The sequence below is a fragment of the Triticum dicoccoides genome, chromosome 5B (assembly GCF_002162155.2).
Source record: "Triticum dicoccoides isolate Atlit2015 ecotype Zavitan chromosome 5B, WEW_v2.0, whole genome shotgun sequence".
NCBI classification, from domain to species: Eukaryota; Viridiplantae; Streptophyta; class Magnoliopsida; order Poales; family Poaceae; genus Triticum; species Triticum dicoccoides.
The window spans coordinates 311,969,212-311,988,604 of NC_041389.1; positions in this window are offsets into that span (position 1 = coordinate 311,969,212).

The window sequence follows — 19,393 nt, forward strand, 5'->3', positions numbered from 1 at the left end:
GCGACGACGACCCGCATTGCTGCTTCTTTCCCTTCGCCACCTCATTCGTCTTCTTCACGCGCTCTAGCGCCGCCGTCTTGTCCTTCACCATGGCAATGGGGCAGCGGCGTCAGAGCGGAAGAATAAGGTGCGGCGGAGAAGCGAAGAAAGAAGAAGGAAGAGAAGAAGTGCACAGTGCAGACGCCTCGGCCCGGTCACCTTATAAGAAATTGTTTCCGAGTGGCTGACGTGTCACGACCGGTTTTTCAATAAATAATTATTGAGAAAATCGATCTTTAGAGTCCAGTATAGGAAAAGTCATCCTCACTGGTAGACAAATACTTGATGAACAGAGGACCAGTAGCATTAAATATATTACAGGGTTGAGCTGAGGCTGCTCAACAAATTATTACAAACTCGCCAATATCTTACATAAGGGCGGTTATGACTCAGGGGTGAGGTGGCATGCTACTAGCTTGAGGTAAAAAGTGGTGGTGGATAACTTGACTCCTAACTAGCAGCTCATCGAGCGTCGAGGTGAGGCTCGATGGATTTATTTCTGGGGTTGCGGAAGCGGATAATACAATGACCAAAACAGGATCGCACGAGACTGACTGGGACTCCTCTAGGCGTCGGACTCTCTATCAAACTCTTCATCCATGAGATCTCCTTCATCAACATCTGGCCAAATCAACAAGCCAGGTGAGTACTTTGAAAGTACTCACAAGACGGTTCGGACAAAAGATATAATCAATGAATGCATGAATGTGTCACGAATAAAAATGATGCTCATACAACAATAATAATATTTATGCACGACTTGATAAGTAAACAAATAAATGAAAACTGATCGGGTGTCTGGAGCGACGCCTTGAAAGGTAAAAAATAAAACTCATGCCGCAGTCGGGCGTCTAAGCGACACCACATAAAGGGCATAAAAGAAATGCCGCAGTCGGGCGTCCTAGCGACACCACAAAAGGGCTTTAAAAGAAATGCCACAGTCGGACGTCTGAGCGACATCACATAAAGGGCTTTAAAAGAAATGCCACAGTCGGACGTCTGAGCGACATCACATAAAGGGCTTTAAAAGAAATGCCATAGTTGGACGTCTGAGCGACATCACATAAAGGGCTTTAAAAGAAATGCCACAGTCGAACGTCTGAGCGACGTCACATAAAGGACTTTAATAAAATTAAATACAATTATGCCACCGTCGGACGTCTGAGCGACATCACAGACAGGGCTTACAATAAATGTAAATACAAGTATGCCACCGTCGGACGTCTGAGCGACATCACAGACAGGTCTTGTAACAAAAGTAAATAACAAGATTAGTCCATCCACAAGAATAATCTTTTAACCGGATTTATCACACATGTATTCCACCGGAGTTTTGTCACTGAGGCTGATACCTGACAAGATAAGATGAATATAGTACTTGGATAAAGTACAAGATGATTGAAAGATTTGTGACTCTGCAGAGTTCGTATTGACTGACCACAGCCAACGGATTTCCGTAGTCACGAATGGACTAGTTCCGTTTATGGTATTTCAGTAGAAACACATTTAACTAGTACACACCCATTTCACCTCACGATGCCAGGAGTCACCCTGGACAACGTCCAAGAAAAACTTTGAGACGGGGAGGTCACAACCTCGAATAGCATGGGATCAAATTTCTATACGCGCGCTCTAAGGGGTGCCCCCCCTCTCGGTCCCAACCGGAAACACCCATGCCCCCTGACCGGATGACGGGCTTCAATCCAGGGCCATGGAACCCTCATCCCGGCCTCTCTACTTGGTGTGTACCAGGAAAACGATTTGCAACTTACTAAGCCATATTCCTTTCGGAAAACATGTGACAGTACAGGAAGGAATGAATGGAAATGTGATTTGTTTCACGATGACACGAAAGTCAAATCATCTGGCATAAGACTGGCATGTCACAACACTGCCATCTTACCCATCCTCATGCCATCACATGGCCATGCAAATATGTATCCAACAACATAATGCTTTCCGAAACTTACTTTCCACTTATGTGCATGAAATATAACATTCAAAGAAATGTTCATAAACATGCCATGACTAAACTAATATGCAAACATGCAACAACCACTCATCATATCAAGAGTTCAAACATGCTTGCCTGGTTCGGAGTAGTCGGAGTTTAACTGTGTGAAGTTTGCAGCTCCGTCACCTCCTCCGGTATCTACGGTATAAGAAAAATACGTACGTAACGTAAATACCGTGAGTGTACAGAAAAATATTCCAAAAAAATTAAAATTAATATGACAAAAAACTAGACAGAAAAATAAGGATGACATAAAAAGAATCAATCAAAAAACATTTTCTGTTTAAAAGTTATAAGAGTTTTGGTCCAAGGACCCATCTGTAATGAAACAGAAAGTTTCCAGGGGGCTCTGCGGAAAAGTCCAGAAAACGTTTCGTTTAAAAGAAACAGCTGAGAGACTGACAGGCGGGCTCCACCCATCAGGTTTGAATTTTCAAACGAGGGAAACAGAGCGCGACGGCGCCCGAGAGGTGCGGTGGTCGCCAGCGGCGATCCATGGCGAGGCAAGGTGATCGGGGGTTACCTTCGTGATCAGTGCACCTTTCCGCGTCTGTGGGTGGTGGTGGTGGTCGCTGGCGAGCACCGTGTCGACGGTGGCCCTTGCTCCGGCGGACGGCAGTTCGGGCAGTCGTGGATCTCGCCGGAGGGAGCTGCGGGGGTCAAATCGGAGTGGGGGTTAGTCTCCTAGTTGCTCGAGAGGGTTGCAGACGAGGTTAGGGCGCCAGAGATGGCCTCACCGGAGTGAATCAAGGTGGAGGCCGAGGCGGAATGAGGAGGCCGGAGTTGAGGAAGAAGGGCCCCTCGAGGCTCTTCTAGTGGCTAGGCGGGGTCTGGTGAAGTGGTGGAGTTGTGCTGGGGCGAGAGCAAGCTCGGGGGTGCTATTTATAGCCGGCCCGAGGCGGTTGCCGTGAACGGATAAGTCCGGCGAGTGATTACGGCGGCGCTGTGGCTGGACAGTCGGCTTAGGAGCTTGAGCATCGTCTAGGTGGAGCATTGGTGCCATTTCAGCGTCCAACTCAGCAAGGGAGGGAGGGTTACGGCCTGCCCTCGACGGAACGGCAGCACGGCCCGTTGGCGGCAGAGAACGTGCTCTGCGCGTGCGCTGGCAAGGAGGTGGCCACGCGGATCCCTCAGGGGGTTTGGGCGGCGCCGAACGGCGTTCTGCCGCGGTGTTATCCCCTGGCGGCCGTTACGGTGGTTCTGCCGCCGCAAAGCACGCCGGCGCAAGCGGGCCAGGGCGCCACCGACGCCAGGAACGCGCCAAGCACGCGTGTGGTGCTCCGGACAAGAGGGAGGGGCTGCGAGCAACGAGCCAAAAGCACAGTGGACATGTGACTGAAGTTACTGACGGAGAGACGACACTGATACTCTGAATTTACTGAATATGAACAGTAACAGTGCATGCCAAGTTTTCGACAGAATGATTCTGGCATGTAGGGATTTTTCCTTGAGCTGATTTTTGGTGGAGGGGTCTCTCATTGCAACTAGAGGTTGCCTGAATTTTGGTGGAATTTTTGGAGAAGTGTAGATATGAGTTTCACCAAATTTGGTAAATCTGGTCCAAACTTGCAGAGAGTGAATTTTGAAATATTTGAAAAGAAGAAGAGTGGATCAAGATGGTTCTAGGTTGTGGGTGCAAAGGACTATCCAGAGGTGTTGAGTTGAGGTCAAAAATCAAATGTATTAAGGTACTTGCTTTGCAAATCACCTAGGCTCAAAAGAAAAGACAGAATTATTTTGGGAAGAGAAATAATTGGAATAAAATCCGAAAATGGATTTTATTAGTTTGGAATGAATGTTTGGGTTGCACCAAAGTGGAAGGAGGGGTTTTGGGAAGTTTTACCATAAGAGGCATGGTAAACAAGAATGGATCAAAATCAAACAAAGCCCAAAACCAAAAGGGTTTCTTTTTAGAAGAAAACAAATCCAAGAAAAGATTTTCAGAGGGCAAACTTAGAAGAGTGTTTTTAAGAAGGGTTTAAATGACCTTCTTCAAACCAAGCAAGGCTCTTTCTGAAAACAAAAACCACAAAAAAAATTGGAGTGTCACATGATGTGTGGGACCAGGCAATCCCGTCAAATCCCGCAACATTCGCGCGAAGCGTACGTGGCAAAAAAGGCGGCACGGGAATCGAGGAATCACTGTTTATCCGCTCCGCCCGCTTCGGCACTCCCTGTCCAGCGCGCTTCCCTAAAATTTCGTATCCTGCAAAATCCGAGATACACTGCAGGCAATCACGCCTAGGATCCCGCGCTCCAACACGACATTCGGCACATGAGGTCACCAGTTCACTCGACTGTCCACTGAATGGATCAAGGCGAGACTGAGTCGACACCAAATACGGACACAAGTAGTCGGACTTGCAGAAAGCACTCGCGAGGTCCCGAAGCTCGAAACAGGTTCAATTTCAGCCTACTCTGCACTCGGACCTTAATCCATTCGGGGGCTACTGATGAGGATACAGACCTGGGGTAGGGTCATAGGAATGACCTACACGTCCTACCCAAGGTCACTACCCCAAAAGGTAAGAAGACCAAGAATCCACTCGACAACCGAATCACTCGATCATCATTCCCCACCGTCACTCGACTATATGGGGAATCACTCGACTATATCGAAGACCAGGAGTCGGAAGAACGCACAATGGCTGGGCATTCACTCGTTAGTCTTCATGAGCATTAATAGTATTTAAGATTGCCGTTACCTGTAATGCCCTCACTTTATGTACATTAAGCCCTTCGTAATGGAGGTGGGCGGGGGTCCTGGCGCACTCTATATAAGCCACCCCCCTCCTCTGGGACAAGGGTTCGCACCCCCTGTAATACAACACACATAATCCAATCGACCGCCTCCGGGCACCGAGACATAGGGCTGTTACTTCCTCTGAGAAGGGCCTGAACTCGTATACCTCATGTGTACATCTTTGCCATAGCTAAGATCTTTCCTCTCCATGCCTACCCCCCCTCCCTTTCTACTATCAGACTTAGAACCACGACATGTCCCTACTGTCAGGTGGAGGAATCATTATTTTTGTGTGTAATAAGGAGGCACTTCCTTGCTGCGGCTGTGGACCCAGCTGTCAGCCTGTCCACATACAGTACTCTTCCAATGGAAGTTGTTCCTTGACTACATTGACCACACCACGCCGAGAGCACCAAGGCGGTGGTAGACGGCGAGGCCTAGGAAGGGTACGACGCGGAGCCGGGGAAGATGCGACAGTGGATGCCCACACAGAGACGAGTATGAGGGTTGACTGGTTCGGCTGCCGTCGCCGCAGAATAATAGGGGTTGTGGGTGACTAGAGGGATGGCCTGGCCAGCGGTTGGAGTAGGAGGCGCGGTGGGGCCTGCGTGGCAACACAGCCGGCCATGGGAGGCAGGAGCAGGCAGCACGACCCGTGATGGTTTGGGCGGCTAGAGCAAGAAGACCAGAGGTTGAAGAAGCACGACAGCCGCTGGATCGCCATCATACGGTCACTGCAGCTAGAATCGTTTATATTGACTAAGTTGACAAAGCCCTACGTCCGCATCAAATTAGTAGGCCCACAAGTCAGCCTCCAAATATGGTGGGTCTCACCTAGCAGCGGTGGTCTTCATTTTTTTGCATAATAAGAAGGCACTTGCGTTCAAAGAGATATATCTGGTGGGCCGAGCTGTCAGCGGCGGGAATGTTTTTGTCACGAAATATAGAGGCCCTTCCGGTGGGTCCCTGCTATCAGCTGGAGGAATCATTATTTTGTGCATAATAATGAGGCACTTCCTTGCTGAGGTCGTGGAGCCAACTGTCAGCCTCTCCATGTACAGTCCTCTTCCGATGGAACTCATTCCTTGACCACGTTGAGCACGCCGCGTCAAGAGCACCAAGGCAGGGACGACGGCGAGGCCTAGGAAGGGAATGACCAGGAGCCGGGGAAGACTCGGCAGCTGTTTCCCATGCGGAGTGGACTATGAGTGTTTACTGCTTCGGCTACAGTGTGAGCCTGCCGTCGGTGGAGAAGAATAGGGGGTGTGGGTGAGTAGAGGGACGGTCTGGAAAGTCTTAGTATGGTCGGTCCGTGAGGCCTACGCTGCAGCACAGCCAGCCACGGGAGGCTGGAGTAGGCGATACGATGGGCCTGGTTTGGGCGGCTGGAGCAAGAAGACCAGAGGTTGAAGACGCAACACGGCCGTTGATTTAACATCCAATGGTCAGTGCAGCTAGAATTGTTTTGACTAAGTTGACAAAGCCCGTATGCGTCAACTTAGTTGGCCCACAAGTCAGCCTCAAAATCTGGTGAGTCCCAGTTAGTAGGGGGGAATCATTTCTTCCTCGTAATAAGGTGGCACTTCCTTATGTGCGAAGATGTATTCTGGGGTTTTTAATTTCTTATTTTTGAGTTAGAATAAAAAGAAAACAGTTTAGCATCTTTTGTACAATCTATATTTTTGCGAAATCGATCATAATAAAGCTCGTGGGTCCCAACTGTCAGGGAGAGGTAACTTTTTTCACACATAATAAAGGAAACACTTCCCTGCATGCGAAGATGTAGCTGGTGGCTCAAACCTGTCAGGGGGAGAAATCATTTGTTTTCTCATAATAAGGAGGGACTTGCTCGCGTGTGTCCATGGCCATGCGGGTCCCTAGTGTCAGCCACTCCACATTCATGCCTCTTCTGATGGCTGTCGTTTGTTGATAAAGTTGACCACGCTGCGCCGAGAGAACCAACGCGGTGTACGATGGTGAGGCCTTGGAAGGGAACGACCCAGATCCGGCAAAGACACAGAGTTGTCGGGGATATACCCCGTGGTATGAACCGGCCGGAAATATGACCCGGCCGGGCTTGGCGGTTTACTTGAGACCCGGTTGACACTTGGCAATTCACTGGCGAACCGCCCTGACCAGACGGTTTAGAAGCAACCCGCCTGAACATTATGACGCACTGATAACCCGGCGGGCGGCGGACGGATGACAAGGCCCAAGGTCCAGAAGGCCAGTTTATGTTAATGGTGGGCCGGTTTAAGAGGAAAGGCGTGAAGAATATTTACCTTACAAGGAGTTCAGACCCGGACTTGTATCCGGTTTGTATTAGAAGGTAGACTAGTCCTAATCCTAATAGGACTCCTCATGTAACCCGCCCCTCTAACTTATATAAGGAGGGGCAGGGCTCCCCAAGAGGGACAGGAAAGGAGAGGAATAATCTTAACGCTAGACACAACTAGAGGAGAGCCGGTTTACGGCGACTCCCTCATAAGCATAATGAGACCTAGCCACAAACAACATGTAGGGATATTACCGGATGATGTTTCCCGAGGCCCAAAGCTGTCTAAATCCTTGTCTTGTGTGTTGATCCGTCTCGCGTCTCTCGATTCCGACCAATCCCTTTAAGCTACCGCATAGATGTGTTGGCCTCACGACTAAGTCCTCACACTAGGACATCTAACGTGTTAATTCCAGGACAGTTGGTGCCCATCGTGGGGCAAGACGCACGGTGGTATTGAGTTCTTGGAGGGATCTTTCCTAGGGTTCGAGAAGTTCACAATTTTCTGGTTCAACTAGAGCCGGCGTGGAAGATTCACATCAACATCAAGTTTGCTAGATCCCAAAGGGGGGGTCTCCGTTTGGTTCAGCAAGGATTCATCGAATCTGATGGGTGCAAATCGCCGATACGTACAATGTCAAATTCCCGATCAAGTTATCGGATCAGACGAGGGATCAAACACTATTTGGAAATTAATTAGCCTTATGTCTGATGAATCAAAACAAGGTAGAAGAAAAAAAGACCAAAAACAATCACGTTCCCAATAGTTTCCGCCTGTTAGACGAGGGAAAGGAAAACTGCCATGACCCGGACTCTGAGTCGTCCTTGCCTCCGCAGCTTCCACCTGTGCAGTCGGTTTCGGTCGCCGCCGTGGTGTGGCCCACCTGAGTCCGCCCTAGCGGCCACGCCAAGTCACCTCGCCTCCAATTGCCGCGCGGGCCGCTGCCCTCGTTCATATCCACGATGAGCCGCCCATTCTGAGCCAGCTCTGCCTCAGCCATGCCATCCGAGTCAATTGCTGCCTCTTCCTCCCTGCCCGCTCAAGTTGCCGTGGCGGCCGCTTCGCGACCCTGCCGCACTTCGAGTCTCGCCGCTCCTGAACCACCTCTGCAGAGTTGCCTCCTGCCCGAGTCAATGTTGGCCCGGATTTGCCGAGAGTCGCCTCCAATGGTTTGGTTCTTGTAAAGCCAGCCGCCAACGCCGCCCTGTCGGTTTCGCCCTTGGACCGCCCGGCCAGCCACTGGTACAGGCTTATTACTGCTGATCCCGATGACTGTTGTGCAGCAACGCCTTTGTATCTACAACCCTCCACGCTGATGTCTCCTCTGGCACGACCGCGCGTTGACCGGCCGCCCGCCGGCTCGTCTGCTGCGTCCTCTGTGGAGGTGCGCCTCGCTGGCCTTGCACCAAGTCGCCGGACCCATGAGTCGCCGCCTCCGCCCTGACTCGCACCGCATGCCTCAAGCCGCCCGGCCTCATGGCCGTCTCCGTCGAAGCCGGCCGCGCCACCACATGCCTCTGCGTCCGTGCCTCTTGTCCGAGCCGCTGCGGTTGCCGCTGGAATACGCCTCCATAAACCGCTGCGGCTTCTGCTGAGTCATTAGGCCGGCCCTCTACTCCTTAACTGTTGTTCTGTGCCGAGTCGGCCGACTGGCCCTCCGCTTCTCCGCTGTCGTTCCGCTTTGAGCCACCGTTTCCAGGCTCCATTACAGACATACTTCAAGGTTCAAGCCGCCGCTGTGATCTCTCACCGACGTTTTCCTTTGCTGTCGAGGCCTCCACTGTAGCATGGTTTGTTTTGAGCTGCCCTCACCGCCGAGTACTGAGCCGCTGCGGGGTTGACCCGCTGTCCCCACTATGCTAGCTTCTGATCGCTTGCCCTGTCTAACTATCGGCTTGCCGTGCCTGATTCTTTTTGGACGCGTCCCCGCGCGTACGTTGACTCGCCAAAAGGCTCCTGCGGTGGTGCACCTCAAGGCATACTGCAAAGAATTGGTGTTACAAAATGTATTGCTACTAGTACTACTTATACGAGGAGACCAAAAGCTACTACTATTTCTTCATCACATGAAGACAAAGAAAAAGAAAGGAGAAGAGGAGGGTCAACCCACATGAAGCATCAGACTATATAATAGCAGTTGATGCGTGCAGACAAACAAGCATAGTGTTGCTCGCCAGTTGCACAACTAATAAAAAACCAGGTGATATCCATCCAATTTTATTTTATTAAATATAATTGTTTCTCATCAAAGAACAATTACTCCGATATGTGATATTTTTTTGCAGGACCATTATTCATTACAAGGGTGTGGCAAAGGGGCATGCGCCAGCATTATTTTTTCACTAGCGCTCGTCTATGCCCTTCTGCTTGATGGGTACATGTGCAAATCACCACCCTGCTACATCAACATGACGCGGTTGACTCGCCCGTTCACACGGCTTACCGTGGCTGCGATTGATTCGCCCACCTGCACCGGCTTACAACGCCATGGACGGTTCATTTGTCTGACCCGAGCCGCCTCTGATGCTGCGGCTGACTCATCTGTCCGAGCCGCCTCTGATGTTGTGGTCGTCTTTGTCGTCCGTCTCACGCGGCCTAGTCTACATCAGCACACTGGGACGCACCTGTTTGGATGAGTTGTTTATTGAGTATGAGTAAGTCACTGCTTGGGAAGCCCATTTTTTCTTCTAACAAATTGGAGGCAAATTATCATATACTATCAACCGCCGCCTGCACTAGGTGGCCCAATGGGCGGGCACACAAGTCGCCGCCACTACAGTTTGGTTAAAAATAGCCAGTTGGAAGGAACCATTGGCCGAGTTGATGACATGGTTCATACGGGATCATTTATAACCCGCCGCAGTCACCTCAACCTTCTGTGGATTCACATCGTGTTATCAACACCAATGATATGCAACTTATGCCGGTTTGTATCACGGTCCAATATGGAGAATCTCAAGCCAAATCCTCGAGTTACCTTGAGACTCAGGGGCTACAATGATATGACTCAGCAAATGTCCGTGGTTTTAAGTGAAGTCAAGAACCCCAGGACGTTGGAGGGAAAGATAACCCGGTCCCGGAGGCTACTGCCTTATTGGTGAAAATTTAAAAGCCGTCAGAAGAATTTTCTGGTTCAAAATGAAGAATGCTGGTTTAAAATCCGGTTCAAGGGAAATATGTTCCTCCACAAAGCTCTGAAGCTCTCAAATATCCGGTTTCAATTCGGTTCGAGGAAAATCCGTTCTCCCTCAAAGCTCTGAAGTTCTCAAACCTGGTATAAGAATTTCCAGTTCAAAAAGAGTTAATTTCTCGCAAGTTCGAGTTTAAAGGCCGTCAGAAAATTTCCGGTTAAAAATGAAGATTCTGGTTTAAAATCTGGTTCAAGGGAAAGAAGTCTCCCACAAAGCTTTGAAGCTCTCAAAATCCGGTTTAACATCTGGTTCAAGAAGAAATATCTCTCGCAAAGTTCGAGTTCTCAGAAAAATCGCTTGGGGGCTTGGTCGTATTCGAACCATAGCTACACCTCTTGATTGGCGTAAGGCCACCAGGGAAATTACTTGGGGGCTTTGTCGTATTCGAAACATAGCTACACCTCTTGATCGGTGTAAGGCCAACAGGAAATCAATTAGGGGTCAAAGAGAGTGTTGCAAAAAGCACCAACTCAAACATAGACACCCACTAAGCACAGCTCAAATTGTTACCTGGGGGCTCTTTGTGCACAACAACAAAGAGTTTTAAAGGACCCTTGTAATAGGCTATCAAGCCAGGCTTGGAAGCCAGGTGTATTCACCTAAAACCCCGGGTTAACCTGCCTTCATCAAGTAAGTCACTCCGCCCAGGTAATCCTAGTATGACCTGCAAACATTTGCCAAGTCAATCTTATACAGACCCTGAACTTGTCAAAGTTAGAATGACAATTGGTTAATGTGAGGCCCATCTAAATAGGCTTTGTAAAATGGTTTAACTCAGTGGCCTGGTAGCCCATGAAAAGCCTCGAATTTGGGCCTGGTAGCCCTTGAAAAGCCTCGACTACAAGTTTTCATTTGCTCTTATTTGTCAAAGTTTTTCTCCTTTGATAAGGTTTTGAGGTAAATCGACGTCTATTGACCCGACCTGACTATAAGTCATCAATATAATCCGGTGTTTGTTAACCCGGCTTGACTTTCAACTATAAGTTGTTAGTACACAACCAACGATAAACCAGTGTTTGTTTACCCGACCTGGCTTTGACTATAAGTCGCTAGGATGATCATCCGGTGTTTATTATAACCAGGCATGGCTTCATTATAAACCAGCAAAGCATGGTGGGAGTTATCAGTACTCCAGATTTGGGTTATCACCCTTACTACAAGAAAGTTGGTAAACCAATGATGTGATTTAATATCACAGATATGATATATTTCATATTTTATTATCCTTGCAGCCTTGGTTATAAACCGGGTTATATGTTGGGCATTAAGACCCGTCCGCCGATAAACCGCCAGGACACTTTAAACTTATTGTATGCAGAAACAGGTTGAATAAAGCATAATTATAAATCACCGAAGTTTATTAAACTGGCCTGGCTTTGGACTATAAGTCGCCAGTATATATTTGGATTGCGCCATTGGAATCATGCGCTTATAAATCATTCGGTATATTATTCAAATCTTTAATAGCCAACATGGCTGGATTTTTATTATAGTTATCAATAACCGATACTATGATTGAGGTTTTCAAAGTCGCTTCAGCGCCATGGCTATTATTTTATCAATGGATATGATTTATTCTACAATGGAGGGAATAGTCCCGAGTTGCAGCAGGCTTACGACCCGGCACTTCGGGGCTACATTATTTAAGTTGAGATTACATCAAATACATAAACCTCATGTCACTGCAAGCATGCACCATGACACTTGGGGGCTAATGCAAAGTCATTGTTGGCTCACCTTATTGAAGACCCGACTCATCACATCATAATGAGCCGGCCCTTGGGGGCTACCAATTGCTCCTGTCAACAATTCATGGTACAAAGCTTTTTATTCATTATATTGAAGGGTCCACGGCTCAGTTGGTAAAGCACAAGCCTCTTAACCTTGTGGACGTGGATTCAAGTCCCATGATGGGGGTTACATCATATGATGTTATTTTCATTGAAATATATATATCAAGTCCCAGCTCAATATTACATTACTGAGCCGGCCCTTGGGGGCTACACATCATTGCTCAAATCTACATGATTATACTTACAAAGTCCCTGCTCATTATTGCATAATAACCCGGCCCTTGGGGGCTACACTGGTTGAAGTTTTTATGAGCATAAGGCAATTTCAAGTCCCAGGTTGCTGCAAGCATGACAACCCGACACTTGGGGGCTACATATATGGAGTATTCAGTTTTTTGCTAGTAACTAAGATGAACAACTTGGATTTCTTCGAAGTGGCAGTAATTATATGAAAACAAATCTCAAATCATCACTTTGTTCTGTTCAAGACTTGGGGGCTACAGGTAATATGGATATAAGGGAGAAATATCTTCCGATTTTCAGTTTTGAGCAAACTAGATTGACCCGGCATCACCAATCATTATGACCCGGTGTCTACAACAATCAAGAACCGGCGTTGGAAACAATCATGACCCGGAATTATCAGTTTTTATAACTTGGCAATTTTGCAAATCATAGATCGTCAAGTTCTACATCTTCAAGCCGGCTGAATATCAGTTGAATATTTGAAGACCAATATTTTTGTCAAGTCAGAGCATTGAAGGCCGAGTCAAATGGATTCTTTATTTACAATATTTCTTCTACAAGAAAATTGATTATGAAGCTGGTCTACTGACCCGGATTTTCTAGAAGGAGGAAATGGCAAGGACTTAAGGATGATCAGGTGTCGGCTTACAAAATATTTAACCCGGAGCACAACCTGTCAAATTTGTTCTTGTGTTTGTTTTACAGGATTAGTTTAACATGGATAAATCCAAATTAAACTAGGGGCTAATGTCGGGGATATACCCCCATGGTATGAACCGGCCGGAAATATGACCCGGCCGGGCTTGGCCGTTTACTTGAGACCCGGTTGACACTTGGCAATTCACTGGCGACCCGCCCCGACTAGACGGTTTAGAAGCAACCTGCCTGAACATTATGACGCACTGATAACCCGGCGGGCGGCGGACGGATGGCAAGGCCCAAGGTCCAGAAGGCAGGTTTATGTTTATGATGGGCCGGTTTAAGAGGAAAGGCATGAAGAATATTTACCTTACAAGGAGTTAAGACCCGGACTTGTATCCGGTTTGTATTAGAAGGTAGACTAGTCCTAATCCTAATACGAATCCACATGTAACCCGCCTCTCTAAGTTATATAAGGAGGCGCAGGGCTCCCCAAGAGGGACAGGAAAGGAGAGGAATGATCTTAAGGCTAGACACAACTTGAGGAGAGCCGGTTTACGGCGACTCCCTCATAAGCATAATGAGACCAAGCCACAAACAACATGTAGGGCTATTACCGGATGATGTTTCCCGGAGCCCAAAGTTGTCTAAATCCTTGTCTTGTGTGTTGATCCGTCTCGCGTCTCTCGATTCCGACCAACCCCTTTAAGCTACCGCATAGATGCATTGGCCTCACAACTAAGTCCTCACACTAGGACATCTGACGTGTAAATTCCACGACAAGTGTGGATGCCCACGCAGAAGGGAGTAGAAGGGTTCACTGATTCGGCTGTAGTGTGAGGCTATCGTCGCTAGAGAATAACAGGAGGTGTTGCTGAGTAGAGGAATGTCCTGGGCGGCGATGGGACTAGGGTGCACCGGTGAGGCCTGCGCGGCAGCACAACCGGCCACGGGAGGCGGTAGCAGGCGGTACCGTCGGCGGTGGTTTGGGTGCCTGAAGCATATCCGAGATTGAATAAGCACCACAACTGTTAGGTGGACATCCAATAGCCACTGCTAATAGAATCGTGTGTTGACTATAAGTTGACAAAGCCTTGTGTACGCGTGAACTTAGTAGGCCCACAAGTGACCATCACATGTGTCACATAGAATATATAGCCCATTTGTGATTTGTTATAATTTACAACCCATTCTTTAATTCTAATGGAATTTACTCAGCCATTTATGATTTGTTAAAATTACAACCCATTTTCTAGCCAGGACTTTGCTAATAATTTCAGCCAACCGCTCAAAAAAATTCAACAAAATTTCTAACATTTTGATGGGATCCGAAATGTTTTTTAACCCGAAATTTAGAGTCAGATTAAATATAATTTCAAAATAAATTTGTATTAGGTAAAAATCAAACGAAAATTTGCGCGCGCAACAAGTAATGAAATTAAAAAATTACCTTTTTTGAGAAGAATAAACTAATGTACCTGTTCGGTCCGTTTTTTATATTTATAGCCAATTTTTTTTAATTACAGGCCTTTTCTTAGCAAGTCTAATGCGGCCCGGAGAATAACAAGTTGACCTGGGTTGGGTATTCCGCAAAAAAGAATAACTTGGATAGCCATTTTCACATTTAAATATTAATATCTGGGCTGGATATTTGGTCGACATAAAATAATAGCCTGGGCCAGACGGGCCACAGCCCGCCCAGTTGATACCCTGCTCCTCTAAACAACAAGAAAAACATCGCTCAAGAAAAACTCTGCTCACACCTCAAAAACACAAATACTTCTAGAGCTGCTGGGTCCCAGCTATCGGTCGCTCCTTGTGCAATTCTCTCATTTATTGACTATATAGGTTGACGATGGTGTGGGACCGTGATGTCAGGAAACCAGGAGGAAGGAAAAAATATAGTTGTATGTAATAAGGAGGAACTTGAGTACGTACCACTATGGCCTTGGTGGGTCCCTACTGTCATCCTCTCCAAGTAAAGTCATCTCCTAATTCCTCATGTTTGTTGACCATGTTGACAATGCTCGATGCCACGACAAGCGCCAAAACTCGAAGGATGACGGAGAGGGCCTCGCGGGCCCTATGGATGTTTTGATACAACGCCCGCTGCTCATTCAGGAAGCCAGGATCATTGGACGCCTATGAGCACCTTCGAGAGACTGAGCCAGCATGAATTGGTAAGGCCGCGCTTGGGAGCTCTGGATTGTTTCACACCTGTATTAAGATACAAGTGTAATTTACTCGTCAGCGGAAACAACGTGTAAAATACAGGCATAATGAAACCAATGGCATGGGGTCTGTAATGAAAACTGGCGAGTTACGCGTGTAATTTGAGAGATCAGTGTATATTTTACTAGTCGAAATCGACCCTAAGATGATGAGTTGGTCGGAAGATCATATGGTTTCACCTCTAACCTACCCAAGTTGTCGTATACGCTATGAATGAAACATAAGACGATGAACTTATTAAGCACAGAAACAACAGAAGAGGATGATCTTAACATGCAAATCACTAGTATTAGATCAACATGCAAAAATAATATGAAGCATTATTCGCCAGGAGGCATGGCGATCAACTTGAGATGCCGCATGCCACAACATTCCAAGCTCAACTTTGCAATCAAACTCACAAGGCCTAGCATTATATAGACAACATTCAGAACAAACTCTTAATATACCTTACATAAGTCAGCATTCATGTGACTATACATCTCAATAGAGTAAATATTTACTTCTAAACTGAACATAGGAATAGGAAAAAATGATCGACGCTACTCACAGCAAAGGGCGTCCCACTCAAAAATATCAAATGCATGTCTTATGGCTAACGTCAATGAGCAAAATTTGACAAGGTTTTCCAATTCCAATAGATTAAACCAATGTCTTCTAGATAACATCAATGATTAAACTTTGAAAAGCTTTGCCCATTCAAAATAGGTAATGCCTATGATTGTGGAACAGGCAGGATTTGTCATCAGTTTGGTCCGTTTTTTATATTTATAGCCAATTTTTTTTAATTACAGGCCTTTTCTTAGCAAGTCTAATGCGGCCCGGAGAATAACAAGTTGACCTGGGTTGGGTATTCCGCAAAAAAGAATAACTTGGATAGCCATTTTCACATTTAAATATTAATATCTGGGCTGGATATTTGGTCGACATAAAATAATAGCCTGGGCCAGACGGGCCACAGCCCGCCCAGTTGATACCCTGCTCCTCTAAACAACAAGAAAAACATCGCTCAAGAAAAACTCTGCTCACACCTCAAAAACACAAATACTTCTAGAGCTGCTGGGTCCCAGCTATCGGTCGCTCCTTGTGCAATTCTCTCATTTATTGACTATATAGGTTGACGATGGTGTGGGACCGTGATGTCAGGAAACCAGGAGGAAGGAAAAAATATAGTTGTATGTAATAAGGAGGAACTTGAGTACGTACCACTATGGCCTTGGTGGGTCCCTACTGTCATCCTCTCCAAGTAAAGTCATCTCCTAATTCCTCATGTTTGTTGACCATGTTGACAATGCTCGATGCCACGACAAGCGCCAAAACTCGAAGGATGACGGAGAGGGCCTCGCGGGCCCTATGGATGTTTTGATACAACGCCCGCTGCTCATTCAGGAAGCCAGGATCATTGGACGCCTATGAGCACCTTCGAGAGACTGAGCCAGCATGAATTGGTAAGGCCGCGCTTGGGAGCTCTGGATTGTTTCACACCTGTATTAAGATACAAGTGTAATTTACTCGTCAGCGGAAACAACGTGTAAAATACAGGCATAATGAAACCAATGGCATGGGGTCTGTAATGAAAACTGGCGAGTTACGCGTGTAATTTGAGAGATCAGTGTATATTTTACTAGTCGAAATCGACCCTAAGATGATGAGTTGGTCGGAAGATCATATGGTTTCACCTCTAACCTACCCAAGTTGTCGTATACGCTATGAATGAAACATAAGACGATGAACTTATTAAGCACAGAAACAACAGAAGAGGATGATCTTAACATGCAAATCACTAGTATTAGATCAACATGCAAAAATAATATGAAGCATTATTCGCCAGGAGGCATGGCGATCAACTTGAGATGCCGCATGCCACAACATTCCAAGCTCAACTTTGCAATCAAACTCACAAGGCCTAGCATTATATAGACAACATTCAGAACAAACTCTTAATATACCTTACATAAGTCAGCATTCATGTGACTATACATCTCAATAGAGTAAATATTTACTTCTAAACTGAACATAGGAATAGGAAAAAATGATCGACGCTACTCACAGCAAAGGGCGTCCCACTCAAAAATATCAAATGCATGTCTTATGGCTAACGTCAATGAGCAAAATTTGACAAGGTTTTCCAATTCCAATAGATTAAACCAATGTCTTCTAGATAACATCAATGATTAAACTTTGAAAAGCTTTGCCCATTCAAAATAGGTAATGCCTATGATTGTGGAACAGGCAGGATTTGTCATCAGTTTGTCATCTGATAGTCCGGTTGCTCAAGGTGACGATGAATGATTAGAGAATCATTCGATGTATTGTTCATGATGAAGTATTATGGAGGACACAAACCATCTGAACATTTTGTGCAGTTGCACTAAAATCAAGCTAAGCATCCCTATGGATTTTGTATGTATATGCTTCAAGAAAACAAAGACACATCAGCACACACATGAATATTGACCCCGGTGTCAACCCACCAATTGGTGGACTGACAAACTGAAAGTATGGTAAACATATTACCATACCCAGATGCCCCGTCATTATTGCTTAGAGTGGCATTGACATACTTGGAGTCCTGTCTTGGCTTCTTGTACTTGTTTGCCCAGTGTTCTTCTGAACCACAAGTAAAGCAACAATCTCTCTTTTTTTCTTTCTTCCTACCCTTCTTAAAGGTAGTATTCTGCTGGACAGAGTTCTTTCCCTTGAACTTGGGGGAATTCGTCTGCATTGAAGTCGTTGCTAGCTCCATTCAGACGGTGTCGGTGTACAAAAGTATGGGTTCTTTCTGTACCCCTTACTTGTGCACGGGAAGTCGTAGCCACACCTGCGGCCGGGCCCGGCAGGACAGCAGAAGATAAAACACGAAGACTACTAAGGCAGATGCTCAAGTCATGGGACAAGGAGCAGAAGGCAAGATGGACCTCCCCCGGCAACACCCTTGTTGGGGCAACCTACGCAAGCACCAGCAAGCCCATCACCCTTGAGGCTGAGAGTTCTGACAGCATCGACAACGTTAAGACCAAGATTTGGGAGAGCATGCATGGTAGAATGCAGATCTTCATGGAGATTAATAGCATGTGGGTCCACATGGGACCAGAAGACGAAGACCCCCGGCAAGACCCTTGCTGGGGATGACTGCAAGGCCGCCGGCAAGCCCTTCTGGGGACAATCGCTAGGTCGCAGCTAGGCCCATGCCCGGCAAGGATTTGCCACCTCACCCCCACTCCTATGCGACGACTAGTGTGGCAACTAAGCAGGCGCCTGCGTGGTGGCATGCAGATCTTCGTGGAGGCTCTATCATCGCGCCAACACAACAGCTAGATAGCTAGCGTGGCACTGCATGCCTCGTCAGCCTGGATGCATGTCGAAGCAAGGAGGGGCGGCGACGGACGTGATGCCTTCTGTTGCCATCCCCAATAAAGTAAGAGGGCACGTATGCAACACATTAAATGAGTTTGTCCTATGATGCCGAGCGATAAGCTCATACACTATAGCTTGCTTTCCACCTCCTGTGTGCCACTATGGCAACCCCTTTCACATATAAAAGGAGGCCCGAGGCGTACAGAGAGTTGATTCACACTTTTTGGACTGTGCATGCATGACAGCTAGTTCAAAAGCTCAAGAACACATATATCCAGACAAGTAGGACTAGGGTATTACACATCTTTGTGGCCCGAACCTGGGTAAAAAAAACCTCGTGCTGACTACTAGCACTACAAAAAAAAGACACATCCCTGACATTTTGGGTCGAACGAAATTTTTTTCTGTCATGCATATGACACTTCTATGACGATAATTGTGACAAAACCTGGTATCATCGTAGATGTGGTGGGATCCTACTTCTATGACAAAAAATCATGACAGAAAATGGGCTTTTCATCCTGGGCGGGCCGGAGACGCAGCTGCATGACATTCTTTGGGCCGTCCATGACGGAAAAAACCGTGGTAGAAGCGAGGGGGAGGAAAATTTCGGGGAGTTGCCGGTTACGGTGGGAGGTTGGGGGCCGAGCGATGCGCGTTTCTCTCGTACACGTGCGAGGCGTTGGCTCTAACTGAACTCGAGCGAGGAGTTGGGCTCTAACTGAACCCGAGCGATTACACTGCAGGCTACGTGTTACTAAACCCGAGCGATCAATCGATGGCTGTTAACTGAACCCGATGGAGCGAGTCCTTCGCTACTGCTGCTAACTGAAGCCGATCAATTGGATGAACAGTGAGCGTTG